We start from the raw sequence: 14,258 nt of genomic DNA, 5'->3' as shown, positions 1-14,258 counted from the left end.
CAGTATAATTTTCAGTTATGCTTGGCGATGGTGCCTTCATTAGGGTCAGGTTGTAAATTATTAAAAAAATTATGTTTGCTATGTTATTGATGGGGCAAAGTTCCATTTTTGTGACCACTGTGTAAGTTGTACGTAACGCTACTTAAATGTCTGCATCTGCACTCTGACACTGTAACTCTTCCACATATTTATTTAATGCTCTTTACGACTAAGTCGATGTTCGTATTAACCCTTCGGTGTTATTGTAACATCATTTCTTTGGCTGTGTTTGGCAAACATACAATTTTCCTATTGCATTTGCCACAACTGAATTATAAATGGAAAAAAAAAATATGTTTGCTATTTTTGTACTCGCTGTACACTGTTCTGATTCTGGGCCTGTTGTGTGATTTGTATGTAAAGCTATCTTGATATTGCGGTATCGACCACCATACTGTTCACTGCACTTTCTAGGGTGCCTTCGGTGTTGGGCGACAATGCCTCCACAGCAGCTTTAGTTTACATTTTATCTGTGAGAGTGGGTTTTATACTTCTATGTAGGTTTTAGCGCATGTCCTTTGTCCCTCTGTGTCCTCCACCTTAGTGCTTTTAGGGTGGAGGTTTTAATCTGTTGCACAGTGGCTGGCTTTCTCTTTTTATTCTCTTGGTTGGCCAGCCACTGTGATCTGCTTTCATGTTTTACTCCCTTCTGTTTCTAGCACCTCTCTCTTGTTTTCTTGTCCTCTTTTGTTCATTTTAGTATTTGTTGCCTTCCCTTTGTTCTTGTGGCTTTTCCTTTCTTTCTGTTTTGTGTTATATGTTTTGTCCGTTTTATTCTCACCCTTGTGGCATTGTTTTATTAGCAACAAGGGACCGATGAACTCTTAGTTTGGTCCCTTTTCTCTCTTTAAACCAACCAACCATATACAAATACCACAGATCAGTCTGTCTTCAAGCCTGTAGCAAGCCTTGCCCACTATGAAAGTCTGTAAATGTTATTCAACTGGCAAATGCACAAAACGGGCTCACAGCATGCATGTTCAAACTTAAGTACACCCTAGAAAGTGCAGTGAACCGGATGGTGGCCGATACCGCAATATCAAGATAGCATTACATACAAATCACACAACAGGCCCAGAACAGTGTACAGTGAATACAAAAATAGCAAACATAACTTTTTTTCCATTTATAATTCAGTTGCGACAAATGCAATAGGAAAATTGTATGTTTGCCAAACACAGCCAAAGAAATCATGTGACAATAAAACCAAACGGTTAATAGGTACATTGACTTAGTCGTAACGAGCATTAAATAAATACGTGAAAGAGTTACAGTGTCAGAGTGCAGATGCAGACATTCGAATAGCGTAACGTACAACTTACACAGTGGACACGAAAATGGAACTTTGCCCCATCAATACCATGGCAAACATAATTTTTTTATCATTTACAACCTGACCCAAATGAAGGCACCATTGCCAAGTTAAAAGTCTGCTGCAAAGTGGCTAAAAGTGGGCAGCCCAGCAAGAGGTGGATGACTGTCATTTGGGAGCCAAGCCACACTGAGGTGGGTCCTCGCGGCGGAGTAGGTGACCATGCGTTAGCCACATATTGCCAATGCGGAGCCGGCAGAGGACAACTGATTCCCTGCGAGAGGCTTGCATGGAAGACTTCCACACATTCATAGTCTCCTTAATGACACGCAGTTTGTTGTGCGTGTTGTTATGCCATTCCATCTCCCAAAGCCGGAAAACCATGAAATGTAAGAAAGAACGCAGGTCAGCTTTGGAGATGCCTATCTCCAGTAGCGGCTTCCGCGTCACCTGTTTGGCCAGCCTGTCAGCAAGTTCATTGACGGGGATTCTGACATGTCCTGGGGTCCAAACAAACACCACAGAACTGTGGGACTGTTCCAGGGCGTAGATGGACTCCTGAATTGACGCTATCAGAGGGTGGCAAGGGTAGCACTGGTTGATAGCCTGTAGGCTGCTCAATGAGTCAGTACACAGGAGAAATGACTCGCCAGGGCATGAGCAGATGTACTCGAGAGCACGAGATATGGCTGCCAACTCTGCAGTGACCACTGCAGCCAACTGGCAAGGAGTGCTGTTCAAACCTCCAAGAACACATGCGAAGCCTATGTGACCATCAGCCATTGAGTCCATGAACATATGAGAAGCTTAAGTGACCATCAGCCATTGAGCCATTGGTGTAAACAAAAATCGTCAAGAATCGGCAGGAAGTGACAGCAGAGAGCGGTGGGGTTAACGGAGTCCTTAGGACCATGCAAGAGGTCCAGACGAAGCTGGAGCTGAAGTGTACATCCTGGAGGCATATGTGAACAGACCACAAGGAGAGGTGATAAAGGGAAGGACTCCAGTTTGGAGAGAAGGTACCGCACGCGACCCGCAATCGTTAGCCCCAATCTGGGCTGCCAATGCAGGAGGTGGACTGCCGCAGGCAGTAAAAGGAGACGGTAATTCGGATGCTCAGGGGAACTATGAATGTGTGCTGCGTAACTGGCGAGCAGTTGTGCACGTCTGATCTGCAGTGGAGGGACACCAGCCTCCACCAGTACGCTGGTCACTGGACTCGTCCTAAAAGCTCCTGTCGCTCGTCGAACCCCACAGTGGTTCACAGGATCGAGTAAATGCAATGCTGAAGGCACTGCTAAACCATAAACCACACTCCCATAGTCAATTCGGGATTGCACAAGGGCACTGTAGAGCTGCAGCAGCGTACAGTGATCTGCACCCCAATCGGTGTTGTTCAAGCAACATAAGGCGTTGATGTGCTGCCAGCACTTCTGCTTAAGCTGAAGAAGATGAGGGAGCCAAGTCAACCGAGTGTCGAAAACCAGTCATAGGAATTGATATGTCTCCACTACAGTGAGTGGATCGTAATTAAGATAAAGTGTGGGTTCCGGATGAACGGTACGACGCCGACAGAAGTGCACGACACACGACTTTTGTGGCTGAAAACTGGAAGCCATGCGCTAGATCCCATGACTGCGCCTTGTGGATGGCTCCCTGTAGGTGCCGCTCAGCAACAACAGTACTGGAGCAGCAGTACGAAATACAGAAGTCATCTGCATACAGAGAAGGTGAGACGGAGGGCCCAACAGCCGCTGCTAGACCGTTAACGGCCACTAAAAATAGAGACACACTCAATATAGAGCCCTGCGGGACTCCATTCTCCTGGATATGGATGGAACTATGCGAGTCACCAACTTGGACATGGAAAGTACGGAGCGACAGGAAATCAGAAGTGGTTTCCGGAGACCCCATTCATACAATGTGGCAACGTATGATGTCCCCAAGTTGTGTCGTAGGCTTTACGTAAGTCAAAAAAGACAGCAATCAGGTGTTGCTGTCTGGAAAAGGCTGTTCAGATGGCAGACTCAATGGACACAAGATCAACAGTGGTAGAGCGACCCTGGCGGAAGCTGCCCTGACATGGAGCCAGCAAGCCACGTGACTCCAGGACCCAACCCAACTGCCGAAATACCATATGCCATACGTTCTTGCAGCTTACAAAGAACATTGGTGAGGCTGATGGGCCGATAGCTATCCACATCAAGCGGGTTTTTACCGGGTTTGAGCACCGGAATGATGGTGCTCTCCCGCCAATGCGAAGGAAATATGCCATCACACCAGATCCAGTTGAAGGTGATGAGAAGATGTTGCTTGTAGTCAGATGAGATATGTTTAATCATCTGGCTGTGGATGCAGTCAGACCCAGGATCTGTGTCGGGGCAACGTGCAAGGGCACTGAGGAGCTCTCATTCTGTAAATGGGGCGTTATAAGATTCACTGCAGCGTGTAGTGAATGTGAGGACGTTCCCTTCCAGCCACTGTTTGAGTGCGCGAAAGGCTGGGGGTAATGCTCTGACACAGAGGCTCGAGCAAAGTGATGAGCAAAGTGCTCTGCAATCGCGTTTGCATTGGTAAATAACTCGCCATTTATGGTAACACGGGGGACAGCTGTTGGGGCCTGGTACCCGAAAGACATTTGATCTTTGCCCAGACTTGGGAACGTGACGTGTGGCACCCAATGGTGGAGACATATCTCTCACACCACCACTCCTTCCGTTGTCTGATAAGGTAGTGAACATGGGCACTGAGTCGTTTAAAAGCTATGAGGTGCTCCAGGGAAGGGTGCTGCTTATGCCGCTGTAGAGCTCGCCGACGCTCCTTAACTGCTTCAGCAACTTCCGGCGACCCCAAGGGACTGCCTTACACCGGAAGCACCCTAAAGAGGGAGGGATAATGTTTCCTGCCACAGAAACAATTGTGCTAGTCACCTGCTCAAGCATCACACTGATATTATCATGTGGGGGAGATTCAGCAGTAACAGCAGAGGTGAAAGTTCCCCAGTCCGCCTTGTTCAAAGCCCATCTGGGTAGGCGACCGTTTGCCTGATACTGGGGCAGTGACAGGAAAATCGGGAAGTAGTCACTACCACACAGGTTGTCATGTGCTCTCCAGCGGATAGATGGGAGAAATCCTGGGCTGCAAATTGATAAATCAATGGCCGGGTAACTACCATGAGCCACACTGAAATGTGTGTCGGCCCAAGTATTTAAGAGGCAGAGGTCAAATTGCGTCAGTAAAGTTTCGACATCTCTGCCTCGGCCAGTGAGCATGGTACCACCCCACAAAGGGTTATGGGCATTAAAATCTCCCAGAAGTAGGAAAGGTTTCGGGAGTTGATCAATCAGTGTAGCTAATATATTCAGAGGTACTGGACCACCTGGAGGAAGATATACATTGCAGACAGTTATTTCCTGTGTCTTCCTTATTCTGACAGCCACAGCTTCAAGAGGGGTTTGAAGGGGCACATGTTCACTACAGACCGAGTTTAGGACATAAACACGAACTCCACCTGACACTCAATTTTAGTCGCTACAGTCCCTTATAGCCGCGGACTGCAAGGATTCGCATTGCTGGGAACCAGGTTTCCTGGAGGGCAATGTAGATAGCAGGTGCAAAGCTTAACAGTTGCCGTAGCTCAGCCAGGTAGTGGAAAAAACTGCCGCAATTCCACTGGAGGATGACAACGTGAAATTGGGAAGGCATGGAACATTCAATGAGGCAGTTTATGCCTCAGTCACCTGCTGCCACCGATTTATTGCCTGAGCAGTCTATATACATTGTGTCTGAGGGTCTGGCGAGATCTAGGTCCTCAGCGCACGCCAAAATCACCCCATCCTCAGATGCAGAGCTTGTAGGTAGTGGTGGTGTGGGTGCCACCACAATTTCCTTGTTCTTAGGGATTTTCTTTTTGGATTTCTCTCGCTGCTCCTTGGGTTTCCCTAGCTGGGAGGTCTTCACTGGCTCAGCATCTGGGACTGAGAATGAACGTGAAGCCGTACAAGCAGCTGCTTTTGGGCTCTTCAGCCACTGGTGGGTGTCAACTTTCCCACTAGAAGAAACTTGGGAAGGGAGTGACCCAAGTGACCCCTTCCTAGCGAGAGAAGCCAAAGAAGGCGTACACTTCTCCAGCTTAGAGGTGGGGACGGATGTCCCCAATGGTTTGGGGGGGGGGGGGGGGGGGGAGGAGTGTTTGCTCCCAACGTAGGTGACGCAGGAGCAACAGGGAGGGAAATGCCCCCCACCATACAGGGGGCAGGTGTAGTCTTCCGGCTCTGGGTTGGTGGAGCTGATGGTGCCAAAATTGTTGTAGCGGTGGCGTAAGACGATGTCATACGCACAGGATGCAGGCGTTCAAATTTTCTCTTAGCCTCAGTGTAGACCAGTCTGTCCAGGGTCTTGTACTCCATGATTTTTCCTTCTTTCTGGAGAATCCTGCAGTCAGGCGAGCAAGGCGAATGGTGCACTCCACAGTTGACACAGATGGGAGGCAGGGCACATGTAGTATTGGGATGTGATTGGCATCCGCAATCTCAGCATGTGACATTGGAAGTACAGCAGGAAGACATATGCCGAAATTCCAGCACTTAAAGCACTGCATCGGGGGAGAGATATAGGGCTTTACATCACACTGGTAGACCATCACCTTGACCTTCTTGGGCAATGTATCACCCTCAAAGGCCAAGATGAAGGCACCGGTGGCAACCTGATTATCCTTTGAACTCCGGTGGACACGTCAGACGAAATGTACACCTCACCGCTCTAAATTGGTGCGCAGCTCATCGTCGGACTGCAAAAGAAGGTCTCTGTGAAATATGATACCCTGGACCATATTTACGCTCTTATGGAGCGTGATGGTTACAGAAACTTCCCCCAGCTTGTCACAAGCGGAAACTCCCGTGACTGGACAGAGGAAGCTGTTTTGATCAAGACAGACCCAGATCTCATTTTGGACACGCCCTCCACATCCCCAAACTTGTCCTCTAAATGCTAAACAAAAAACTGAGGCTTCATCATCATGAAAGATTCCCCATCAGCTCTCGAACATACAAGATACGAGGGCGAATAAGATCCACTGCCATCCTTAGCCTGACGTTCCTCCCATTGTGTGGCCAGGGAGAGGAACAATATGGGGTCGTACTTCTGTGCATTGAATTGAGCTCGCCATCGCTTAGAGACTGTTGGGGTTCCACCAGCAGCAAGAGATGATTGACTACACTTCATCGCGTATCATCCGCCCTGATGCCACCCTCTCCAACGAGGGCCCCTCACCACGAGCGCCACCCAGCTGCAGGAAAGGCCACCCGGCAGGATGGCCATTGCCAGGAGTCCCGATGCCCTGGGGGATGGGCATCTACCCCTTGGCATACGTGAAGAGCTAACAGCGCAGGCATCAGCATAGCTATCCCTGTGTGGTCAGGGGGTCTACAACCAATAGGGTACATGGCGGCCCCACCACAAGGGATTGGTTACCGTGCTGGATATCAGGTGCAAAGAAGTCCATGGTCATCGTCGACGCAGAAAGCAGCACTGCATAGTGGATGGTGGGTAATGCACCCAGGAAGGTGTCCTTGCCCAAGAGATGGACAATGGGTAGGACTGAAAAGCAACGACGAGAAAGTGGGCTAAAGATCTCAATGCACACTAGACACAATGCACCTCGTAAGACGCTCTTCCCCAATTGGCTCGCTCTTCAGGAAAATTTTGAAGGATGGAGGTCAAACCCTACAGGGGACCGTCACATGAAGGCCGAAACATGGGAAACTCCTTTTAGTTGCCTCGTACGACAGGCAGGAGTACCTCGGGTCTTTTCTCACCCTCGGACCCACAGAGGGATATTTGTATATGTTTCAACATTCAAAGCTACGGTTAGCAACTGATGCTGTAACTACAGCAACAAAGTTACGTATTATACGAGGGTAAGTCAATTATTATCTGCAATTTAGTTATATTTTTGTTTATTTTGGTAGTAATGACATTTTACGTTGATGAAGCATGCTTGTTTATTTATTGTTATATCACTGCAATTTTCAAGCTGCTAGGTTAGTTTCGTTATCGCTGCCATGCTGTTAATCATGGCTGCTCCGCTGTCTATTTGCACCAAAGAAGAGCAACATTCAGTGATCCGTTTTTTTGTGGTCGGCAGGCGTATAAGGGGCCAAAATTCATCAAAAACTTTCGGTACAGTATGGGAACAATGTTTAGCCACAACGGAGTGTCTATGAATGGATTGAAAAATTCTGAAATGTTCGCACAAGTGTTACGCACAATGAATTAGCTGGACACCATTTTATCGCCACAAATGAAGAAACCATTGAGATTTCACGTCAAATGACTCTCTTAGACAAACGATTAACTATTGACGAAGTGGCACATCATCTGCAAATTAGTCACAGTTCTGCCAATGAAATCATTCACATCAGAATTGGGTTTCATGAAGTTTGTGCAAGATTGGTCCCAAAACAATTCACACAGTTGCATAAACAAACGCAACTGGACATCCACAAAAAACATTTGGATCACTATGGTAATGAAGGGAAAAACTACTTAAGACAGGATCATTAATGGTGACGAAACATGGATCCATCATTACGAGCCTGAGAGTAAACGGCAGAGTATGGAATGGAAACATCCAAGAAAAAGTTCAAGACCCAACCATCTGCAGGAAAGCTGACGCTTACGTTTTGTTGGGACACACAAGGTCCAGTAATGGAACATTAAAGGGAAAGGGGCACAACAATAAACAAAGTACATTACAGTGAGATGTTTGCTGCCAGGCTAAGGCCTGCAATTCAAAGCAAACTTCGAGGATTGCTGTCAAAAGGTGGTGTGTTGTTGCACGACAATGCCTGTCCACACACTGCTGCCCAAACTGCTGAAACGCTCCAGAAACTCAAATTTGAAGCACTAGATCATCCTCCTTGGGAGAGCCAGTCCTGACAAAACTCTACCACCTGGTGAGCAAGATGTATGAGACAGGTGTAATACCCTCAGACTTCAAGAAGAATATAATAATTCCAATCCCAAAGAAAGCAGGTGCTGACAGATGTGAAAATTACCAAACTATCAGTTTAATAAGTCACAGCTGCAAAATACTAACGCGAATTCTTTACAGACGAATGGAAAAACTGGTAGAAACCGACCTCGGGAAAGATCAGTTTGGATTCCGTAGAAATATTGGAACACATGAGGCAATACTGACCTTACGGCTTATCTTAGAAGAAAGATTAAGGAAAGGCAAAGCTACGTTTCTAGCATTTGTAGACTCAGAGAAAGCTTTGGACAATGTTGACTGGAATACTCTCTTTCAAATTCTGAAGGTGGCAGGGGTAAAATACAGGGAGCAAAATGCTATTTACAATTTGTACAGAAACCAGATGGCAGTTATAAGAGTTGAGGGACACGAAAGGGAAGCAGAGGTTGGGAAGGGAGTGAGACAGGGTTGTAGCCTGTCCCCAATGTTATTCAATCTTTACACTGAGCAGGCAACACAGGAAACAAAAGAAAAATTCGGAATAGGTATTAAAATCCATGAAGAAGAAATAAAAACTTTTAGGTTCGCCGATGACTGTAATTCTATCAGAGACAGCAAATGACTTGGAAGAGCAGTTGAACAGAATGGACAGTGTCTTGAAAGGAGGATATAAGATGAACATCAACAAAAGCTGAACAAGGGGAATGGAATGTGGTCGAATTAAGTCAGGTGATGCTGAGGGAAATAGATTAGGAAATGAGATACTTAAAGTAGTAAAGGAGTTTTGCTATTTGGGGAGCAAAATAACTGATGATGGTCGAAGTAGAGAGGATATAAAATGTAGACTGGCAATGGCAAGGAAAGCGTTTCTGGAGAAGAAAAGTTTGTTAACATCGAGTATAGATTTAAATGTCAGGAAGTCGTTTCTGAAAGTATTTGTATGGAGTGTAGCCAGGTATGGAAGTGAAACGTGGACGATAAATAGTTTGGACAAGAAGAGAATAGAAGCTTTCGAAATGTGGTGCTACAGAAGAATGCTGAAGATTAGATGGGTAGATCACATAACTAATGATGAGGTATTAAATAGAATTGGGGAGAAGAGGAGTTAGTGGCACAACTTGACAAGAAGAAGAGACCGGTTGGTAGGACATGTTCTGAGGCAGCAAGAGATCACAAATTTAGCATTGGAGGGCAGCATGGAGGCTAAAAATCATAGAGGGAGACCAAGAGATGAATACACTAAGCAGATTCAGAAGGATGTAGGTTGCAATAAGTACTGGGAGATGAAGAAGCTTGCACAGGATATAGTAGCATGGAGAGCTGCATCAAACCAGTCTCAGGACTGAAGACCACAACAACAACAACAGATCATCCTCCATATAGCCCTAATCTTGCCCCTTCTGATTGTCACATGTTTGGTCAACTCAAACAGGCATTAAGGGGCCGTCGAATTGCCTTGGACAAAGCAGTGAAAGAAGAGGTGCATTCCTGGCTCGCAGCTCAACCGATAACCTTCTTTTATGAGCACATCAGGATGCTTATACAATGATTGACCACGTGCGTTGAAACGCAAGGAGACTATGTTGAAAACTGATGTTCTTGTAAGTTTCCAATTTGATTACAATAAAATTTTATAACTACTTTGGGGATAATAATTGACTTACCCTCGTATTTAGTATTTGGCCCCTTTTATCACTGATGCCTACCTTTTGTTGTACCAATGCACTCGACGAATGTTGCAAGCCCTATCGAAGTGCTTGCTTTTCTTTCGAAGGCTCACCACAAACAATTGTTACTTCTCCTTTTTCTTCCATGGAATTTGCATGATTTTGCAAACAAAATGGAATACAGCATGTCAGGACAGCTCCACTCTTGCCACAGCCTAAAGATGTGACTGAACATTTCGTTCAAATGTTCAAGATGGAAATGTGAAACCTTCAAGCTCCACATTCACGTGACTGTACCTTAATGATGATTCTGTGTTCATATCGTACTTTGTCTGCTCCTGACAATTTCGCCAGCAGAACGCTTGCGTGGAAGATGCCATAGGACCTTGCTGCATTTGCTTCATCCTTACTGCTCTGCACCAGCTTAAGACATCACCGTGGAGTATTACTTGAACGTCACGAGTTCAATATCAAGTGTACAATGTACAACGAGTCAAATTTATGGGAATATGGCACTGTTCTCAGGTAAGTTGGCACAGTGCAGTACACCACTGACAGCAGCGTAAGCACGCATCAGCGCGACCAAAATCAGCTACAGCTTCATGAATTCAGTATTGCAGATCAAACTGTCTTTGATTTCTTCATTGCATGAAACCTGACCAGTTCCCCCACTCATAGCCGTCTCACTGATGGAAGTCTCCACCTGCCCACCTGCGAACTCCTTGCCGCCAACACTGCACGTCACCTCCCCCATTGACATTGACACCATCACCGTCAGCTAGCCACCAGCACACACTATAGCATCCTGTGCTGTCAAATGCGTTCTGTGCCTGGTTTTCCAGGGCAGTTTCCCTGGTACTCACAGGAAGCAATTTCGGGATGTGGGTTGGTCTGCTCTGTCTCCAGCCAAGCAACCAGCATCCTCACTATCCACAGCACAAGTATAGTGAGTGATACATGCCATTCATGGAAGGTCATGTATCACATACATCAAATATAGTGCTCAGAGTAAAGATGTGCATCGGGCCACATACAATGAGATAGTATTACTCAACAGGTGCGGAGTCTACCTGCTGGACAATAAATGTAATCTCCATGGGACAAGGAGCAATGAAGGAACTCTGGTACCATGGAAGATTTCCGGCACATAGGAAGACAAATATGATGTACATAAGCAACTGTTGTTATATACTATTCACAGAATGTTAATGACATATCTTTGAGACAGTAATATCAGCTGGTTCCCATGTAACCTTTTGTGAAAGTTTGTGATAATATACATAGTTAACTGAAATCGATCTACACTTTATTCAAGCAGAGAAGCAGTGTTTTGTTTTATAGCCACTTCACTTAATAGAAATCTGCACGGAAGAAATAAGTTTGATGCCGAGGAAGAACAGGGCAGGGCACAGCACAGCTGGACTCTGCGATAAATCACGAGAGTTGCAAGGCTGATTATCTAAACCAATCTAACAAGGGAGTGTTAAGGCAGCAGTGTTAGGTGTAGCTGCATGGAGTAATAGGTCAAGAACAGACATTGCTCAAGCAGTCAAAACATCGCCACACTAGCTAAATACAGCAGTCATACTCCACAGACCTCTCTCCATACCTTAGAAGTTGGGCAGGGAGGGGTGCGGTATCTGCCGCTATCTGATTAGCTACACTCTGAATGTGCGTGCCGCCAGTTACACCACTGCATTTCCTAAAGGCTGCCACCATGGCATGAAGATGGCGCCACAAATGATTACATCACTGCCAATGAAGTGCAAGCATCCCCTCTCCAGAACTCCAGTGGAGGGTGTGCTTAAGTTCAAACTTTCATGTACTGAGCCCATTTTGTGTGTTTGTCAGTTGAATTACATCTACAGACTTTCGTAGTGGCCAGGGCTTGTCATCTTGTAACGGTACTTTGACTACCGCGCCTCCGCCAATACAAAGATATGATTTACGACCGCACATGCAGAAGAGCGCTGCGCCAGCGATCGATTTTTATAAATAATTTTGATCTCTTTTTATTTTTATTTTTATTTTTTTTTTACTTTTGCGTAGGTGTTTGTTTTTAACAACTAACTGATTACTCTCTTGTCTTCATACGTTCAAGACGTGTATTTTTCGGCGCTGTGTTAAATATGCTTTTAAGTGGAAATTAAAACTATATTACGAAACAAAGTTATTTCAGTAGTGATTCGAAATGGTTGTCGCCAAATTTATAAATTAATCCTGACAGTCACAACTTAAAGAAATTTTCATCAGACGGAGAACAAGAGGACCAGCAAACAATGAGAAAAAGGACATCCTATAAGAAAATTAAGAAGTATTCCAGACACAGCCACGAAGACTATATTATAATAAATACTACGTTTCTAACAAAATTATAAGGTAAATTTCAACTTATTTCTGATGCTATTTCCTTACAGTCGCTTTTTGTAGTGTTGCCGACCCGGTCTGCCAATCACGGTCAAATTACAGCACTATCTCAATCAGTAATACGAAGTCCGCCTTATCCGTAACTTATTCCATCAAAATTCAAAACCCAATAAGATTTTCTATTTTGTATTGTCACGGCAGAACCCCGAGGAAAGGAAACACTACAATCTACTGAATAGTTATTGTAAAAGCTCCTGTTAGCAACTGACACTGCAACTACAGCAACAAAGTTATGTACTATTTTTACTATTTGATATTAGATGTAGAATAAATTAATATTCCAATTCTCTGTTCATGAAAAGCATTTGCGCATCCCCCCTGTATCCACAAAAGTACCACACAGTGGGCTAGGAAATTATATCAGATACCTGTATTTGTACTGTGTAAATCGTCAACATTTAGACAACACAGATTCTTTTGGAATATTTTATCACTGTTGCATTTTAATGCATTACATCTGGAAGATCTCTCTTTTAAGGTGAATTCATGTAACAGCTAATCGATATTTTACTTTAGTTTTTCACAGTTGTCATATTCTTTGATACTCAATTTATTTTCTGTGTGACTGTTAATACCATCAGGTGTCTGTAATGTTTTCTCCATCAGTATGTTACTGGTGCATACACAAGTTTGGCACTTGGTTCCATAGGTACAAGAGTCTTATTTTCAGTGACTTTGTGTGCTCACTTTTGTGAGTTTCGCTTTGTATTTCATCATGAGCTTTGCTTTTTATTTTATTGCAAGCATAAGCAGAAACTGCTGTATTATGGCTGAAACATTTTACATTCCATCCTGGATTTTACATTGTTTAAACATTTCTTTCTGTTAGATTTCTTATATTGTATTGTTCTCTCTCTCCATAGCTGTGTTCTGATGACGATATATCAAAAGGTTTAACAGTGAATAAATCTATTTGCAACCAAGAAAGTCCCAAAATATTCTGTGCCAATATTGGAAAACCATAAAAAGCCTGAATCAGGAAAACCAGAGGAGGAGTTGAACCCAGTGTCTCCTAAGAGACACTTAAATGCCTTAACTATTGCCACTTGATTAACTATCGAAGGAAAGAGAATAAAAGTTCAAAAAAATGTAAACAGAACTAACATTAGCGTTACTCAGGAAGGTGGAACACTAACAATAGTTAACTGAATATCAAAACTGCATCTTTATTCCTTAAATTTTCAGTGAATACTTCATTTCACACTCTCAACTGGTTTTTTGCTGACTTTCATTTCTCCAGTCCTGAGCAAGTACTCCACCCTTGCATATGTGCTACACATCTTTAATAATCGATAATGCATGCTCAAAATCAGTCCTACACTGTACCTATATTCTATTTACCACACCACAGGCTGTTTACCTATTGCTTTTGCACTTACTATATCAGTACTAACTTACTGACAACAGATTTCTTACCTTGCCCAGCCCAATTCCCCTTCATCTAGTACCATTCTTCAGCAGCTGAAGCTTTCAGATGCTTCTATTTTGGAATTCTTCGTCATCACATTTCATTTTCATGCAGCTGTCAATTTTCAGATACTTACTCCTTAATTATGAGCAAATATGCAACACTTTTACATTGGTTTCTGAAGCCCTGGAGCATGTCACTGGATAGTGTTACTGAAGTTTTACAGTACAGTTACAGAATGCCTGCTCCTCATATTCAGGCAATGACACAGAGTAACCCAGGAAGCCACTAATTACCATAACATAACATAACAAGGAGGGTGCTGGTGTCTCTCTCTCTCTCTCTCTCTCTCTCTCTCTCTCTCTCTCTCACTCTCTCTCTGACACACACACACACACACACACACACACACACACACACACACACACATCA

At 44.5% G+C, this 14,258-nt stretch overlaps 1 protein-coding gene across 1 annotated transcript in view; it reads right to left on the bottom strand.

The window, feature by feature from the left end:
- Window positions 1-14,258, bottom strand: part of LOC126412869 (protein polybromo-1) — a 325,260-nt gene that overhangs the window by 133,741 nt on the left and 177,261 nt on the right.

This window comes from Schistocerca serialis, chromosome 7, assembly GCF_023864345.2.
Source record: "Schistocerca serialis cubense isolate TAMUIC-IGC-003099 chromosome 7, iqSchSeri2.2, whole genome shotgun sequence".
Classification (NCBI taxonomy): domain Eukaryota; kingdom Metazoa; phylum Arthropoda; class Insecta; order Orthoptera; family Acrididae; genus Schistocerca; species Schistocerca serialis.
Note: the sequence above shows the minus strand (reverse complement) of the source record. Positions and strands in the feature narration are given on the sequence as shown.